We start from the raw sequence: 6,000 nt of genomic DNA on the forward strand, positions 1-6,000 counted from the left end.
ATGTTAGCAGTGAATGTGTAACAACCCAAAAATCACGAATAAAAATTTCTTTTAAAAACATTACTAAAACCATATTTATAAAAACCGCATCATAAATCATAATATAATTTCCGCGTATTAATCCAAAACATAATCTTATTATCAGAGTAAACATTCCCAGGCTAACTGACTATGGTGTGTGCACTGCAACCTCTCCGAACTCATTTTTTGAAAACTGAGTACCTGAAACCAAAAACTGGAACCGTAAGCACGAAGCTTAGTGAGCTCCCCCAAACTACCACATACCATACAATAACATATAAAACACATACTGGGCCTCTCCCACTGCATCGGATCGAGGTCCTAAAACTCACTGGGACCTTGTCCCCTGCATCGGACCGAAGTCCGGACTAACTGGGGTCTTGCCCCCTGCATCGGACCGAAGTCTGTAAACTTACTGGGACCTTGTCCCATGAATCGGATCTGAGTCCAGACTAACTAAGGCCTTGCCCCTACATCGGACCGGAGTCCGGAAACTAACTGAACATAGCATACATAAACATATCAACTAGCATGAACACATATACTGCATACTGCATCGAGCCGTAACCCGGAACACATAACACATAAATCCTGTCTGAGCCACGAAGGCATTAAACATACTAACTACTGCATCGGACCAAAGTCTAGAAACTACTGCTAGGTAAACGGGTCGACATTGTGGCCTTAGACTCGTTCCTACTGGAAGGAAACTCACCTGGACTGTTAAGTTCTGTTGATAACCCTGTGGCTGCTAACCGACAACCCTTCAAGGCACTGCTCCTCTAGCACAATGGAGCTACCAATATCAATATAACACTTAGTCTGACAGTCCTCCAAAAGTCAACTAAGTCAACTCTGGTCAAAGTCAAAGTCCTGGTCACAGTCAACCTTCCAGGTTGACCCTACTCGTCGAGTCAGCCTACTGACTCGCCGAGTTCATAAGCATAAAACCCCTCTCATTCGCGACTCGACTCACCGAGTCAGACCATGACTCGCCGAGTCTACTGATTTCCGAGTTCTGTCCTGTCCAACTCACTGAGTCTCCACTCCACTCACTGATCCGAGTCTTAACTAGAAGGGTTTGGGGTTTCGTGACTTGAATCGCCGAGTACAAGAACAGACTCGTCGAGTCCAAGGAAATCTTCAACAGACTCGCCGAGTTGTTCTTCCAATTCGTCGAGTTGCTGCCTAACATCATCCAACTCGCCGAGTCCACCCATGTGACTCGCCCAGTTCCTACGCGACTTTGAGTCTGATATCTAGCCCGACTTGCCGAGTCATCTCCCAGACTCGCCGAGTCCATACGTGCATTCCCATAATCTTGAGTTATAAAGCTACTCCTTTGCTCCAAACCAAAGATCTAGGTTTCTAGAATCCTATAGCAACATAAAGTTGCTACCTTTACGTGCTTCTTATCCCCTAATGCCAAAAACCAAGCTAGAAAGGAACTTAACTCATGAGGAAAGGCTTTTGCATAGCAACTAACAGGGCTTTCTGCATCTACGATCCAAATAGAGCTCGGATCTGGAGTTTCAACTCCAAATTTAACTTGTGCACCAAATTCTCATCACATACTCTCAAAGAAGCCCTAAAACTCCATGAAAGATGGATCTAGAAAGGGGAAATCCAAGGATAACGATTCATTACCTCCAAAACGTCCTCCTACTGAAAAGGAATTCGAATCTCCACGAACCTCCTTGGTCCAAGCTTCTTGATCTTCAAGATTTCTTCACAAAACACTTAACAATGCCCCAATTTGCTTCCAAAGGCTCTCACTCACGATTCTACAGCTTCTGGATCTCAAAGAAGAGTAAAGAGGTTGGGTAATGGGTGTAATGTTCCTTAAATAGGGTGCAAACCCCCGGATTAGGGTTTTTCTCGTTCAGACCAGACTCACCGAGTCCATTCTCCGACTCGCTGAGTCGGTCACTTACTCCTCGATCTGGATCCCGCTCGGACTCGTCAAGTTCCTCCCTGGACTCAGACGAGTTGACCCCTTGACTTAGGGTTTTCTTTCCTTTCTTGGACTTTCCGATTTTAGGTGTTACACAATGGGGTACTTGCCTTGGGGGCTTGCGGTGAATAAATAGGCCCTAACTAAGAGGTATTACTTTAATAATTACAGTGATGGTAAATGGTGAGTGATTATTAAAATAAAGCGAAGAAATAAAATATTATATAATAATATTATAGCGGTAAAAAGATTTTATATATATATATATATATATATATATATATATATATATATATATATATATATATAAAATTGAGCTAAACAGTGTTTGATATGTGGTGTGATGTTATTATGTCTTGCTTGTGAGTCTTTGATTGTGTGGGGATGTTTTGTGTGATACATCTATGATACGTGTGTTCTTTTAACACTATACTATAATTGGCTCACTTAGCTTATGCTAACACTTGTTCTTTGATTGTTGTTTGTTGTGCATTGGAACAGGTAGCTTGACATGATGCCTTGGTGAGGATGGAAACTCTTTGGGTAAACATAATTAGTCTCTTTGGATATGATGCCATTTGGACATGCTGGGTTTTCATCATCTTGTTTTTGTGAACTTTGAATTTTTATGGGTTTCTTTGACATTAAAGTAACGTTGGTGATGTTTTTGAAATATTCATAGTAAGTCTTCCGCAAACGTAATTTGTTAAAAAATGTTAATTTTTTTTCTTTAAAAAAATAGGTGAAAAATCACAGTATTACAATATAAAGGTAAGTCTACTTCTCAAATGTCATAAGAGTGAGGAAACATTTTACTACTATGCAAAAAGCAATATCTAACTTAGGCATTAGCAAGCAATAATGAGGTCCACCCCTCAGTATGGCTTTCTAACCTAGCATTTGCTCATTCTATGCAGCGTGACCTCCCAAGTGTTCATTAAAAGGAGTCCGATAAGGATAGCTAGCCATACACTCGAAGATCTATGTAGAAACATAATCATAACCCTTCCCCGCCATATTCATAACATTTATGGTCCTAGATAACTTTTGGTTAATGTCTGCTTTCTCCAAATTGACTCTTATAATCCCAACTCTCAATAGCGAGGATTTTCATCATATTTTCTCATAAATGTTTTTACTTCTTAAGCCACCTTTAATACTTTTATAATTATATATGTATTTTATTTAATTTTCTATTTATTTTGTTATCTTTCTTTTTGTATTTTTATCAAATTCGTCAAAAATTCTAGGCCTGAAATATGGATGTTACAGTAGTCACTCTGGTCTTTCACCAATACACTAAACATATTGAGGTTGATGTTCATTTTATTCACAGTATGATACACTCTAAGACCATCTCCAAACTTTAACACTAATGTAAAAGACAATCCAACCACTAAATTCTCTTCAACCCATTACATTATACTTAACACCAAAAAGAATATGTTAGGTATAGTCTATTTTATCCAAAATTTATATTATAAAAGATAGTGTTGGTTTAGTGTTTTACTATTTACTAACACTATATATAATGTTAGGTTTAGTGTGTGGTCGGAGCATTTTAGTGTATCTTTTAGTGTAAAGTTGAGTTTAGTCAAGAATATAGTGTGGAGTTAGAGATATGCCCTACTGCCTTACATGTATGTTATATTCGTACCAATTCTCAACTAGTTTATAACTTATGAAGGGGTTGTCAATTCTGATGTTTCAATCGGTAAGCAACAAACTTTATGTTAATCTCTATGTTTCACTTGCGGGATGATAAAATTCACAGTTCAATATAATCACTAGATTATGACCCACGTTAAACGTGAGGAACATAAATTAAATACATATTACATTAATAGGTGACATTGTCTTAAGGTGAAATTTTGATAAAAAAAAATGTTATTTAGATTCATTTTTAGACTTTTTGAACAAAACTTATTAAATAAAAATATTTAATATGTATATTAGAGCAATTTTGTTTTTTAATACAGTAATTTTTGAACATAAATGATCCAAGTAATCTTTGTTTTATCACAATATGACGCGACTTCTTGATTAAAACATATTGTGTAGTAGCTTTATGAATTGACTTTGTTCAGTGTACCAACCTCCATGAAGGCTCACATGACTCTTTTCATATTGGCCCTATAAAACCAAAAGCAATAATAAGTTGTTATATGTACCAACAACATTAAATTCTGCAAAGAAATCCGATAAACATTATAGTTTAAGTGCATTGTCATAACCATAAACATCAAATTCAGATATTTTAATTTGGTAAATTTATAAAGTAATTTTTCCTTATAAGAATTAAAATATGAATTTTCAGGCTACATTCAATCGCATATACATATCTTCTGATCAAAGAAATTATTACAAGAAAAAAAAACATGTTATAAACAAAAATATAATATTAGTTTCATAATTTTCCAAAGGTTAACACTAATGAAATTTCACAAATCTTTCATTTTGGTTACTGCATCCAACTAACAAATGAAATTCAGTTTAAATGATTGATTCAAGAAGTGCATCCTTGACTTCTTGTAGCCAAATTTAGGGAAATGTTAAGACCTACCAAGATATGAAGGAAAGTTCTATGAGGCTACAGTTGGTTTCTGGAGGGCAATACAAATTCAAAGTCGTTAGCACATATCTTTCCTACCTGCTTTAATTATTAAATTTAGATCAAACTTGTCAAAATCAAATTACAAAAAAAAACCCAAATATATAACCTAGCAATCAAACAACATATTTTCATAGAAATAAATATCACAAATCCACAATTTATACTTTATATAATATTCTTAAATTATATCTTACCTTTTCATCTTTAATGGCTACTAACACCTCTTTCTGTCTTATTGTTGTGACACGTATGTATATCAAAAATAAGAGAAAGAACTTTACAAAACGAATGTTGATAAAGTGATCCTTCATTGAAAATGCAGCAAAATTATTCATAGAGCCGCTAGGATTCTTCTATAGACCGCTAGAAAATCTGTATAATGACAACCAGTGTGACTTCTATGAGAACGCACCACATAAAGGAACAGTTTTGATTAATGTAAGTGAAAAATCATTTGGAATACTTAGTAATTGTGATTGTTTCTACTTGAAGTGAACATTAACATTCTTGTAGAAAAATAGAACTTCAAATGAATCCTACATAGCCAAATTAACAAACATAACAACACAAAAAGAAGCCTAAATTGATATATAACCAATTAGGTTTTGTTGAACAATTTTTTTCAATTTATCAAAATTTTCTTTTATTACAAACCTATATGAGTAATCAATAATCTTAAGCAAGTGAAAGAAGTAATTGTTAATTTAAAGCTAGTAAAAAATACAATATTGTGAAATTGCTTATAATTTGCATGTTTGCTTATTGTTATGGAGGTAACCAAACAATTGGACATGTATTATTATTTGATTAATTAGTGCATTAATTACATTATAGAATATGAAATTTAAGGATTGTTAAAATTCATTTACATTTGATTTATTAATAGAAAATTGACAAACTTATAGTCATAAAAGTATGCTTAGTTCATCAAATTTTTATCAAAATTAGTAGAAAACCGAGTTTCTTGAAGAAACAAATTAAATGCACAAGAACGATATAAATAAAAAAACAAAGAACTGAGCAAAGAACATTTGAAGATCATGTCAGAAATGTATTACCAATATGATCTTTTTGGCACTTTTCAATATAGTCATGGTTAATGTTTTCTCATCTTTAAGATGATAAGTACAAGTGAGTAGAGCAAACAAATTTATAAGCAGAAAAATATGTTTAATTCAACAAATTTGTTATTAAAGTTAATGAAAAATATTTTGTTTTCAAAATACTCAATTATTAAGTATGTAGGATATTACCACTAAGGTATTTAGAGTTTTGCATCATCCTCAAGCTTCAATACAAACATCATCTAATGCGCATCACTTTCAAGTAAAATTCTCTGCAATTTAAACTTATAATATATTAAATATAATCAATAACATTATAAAAAAGGGCAAGTTTAAGAATAAATACA

This window comes from Lactuca saligna, chromosome 7, assembly GCF_052625555.1.
Source record: "Lactuca saligna cultivar CGN05327 chromosome 7, ASM5262555v1, whole genome shotgun sequence".
Taxonomy (NCBI): Eukaryota; Viridiplantae; Streptophyta; class Magnoliopsida; order Asterales; family Asteraceae; genus Lactuca; species Lactuca saligna.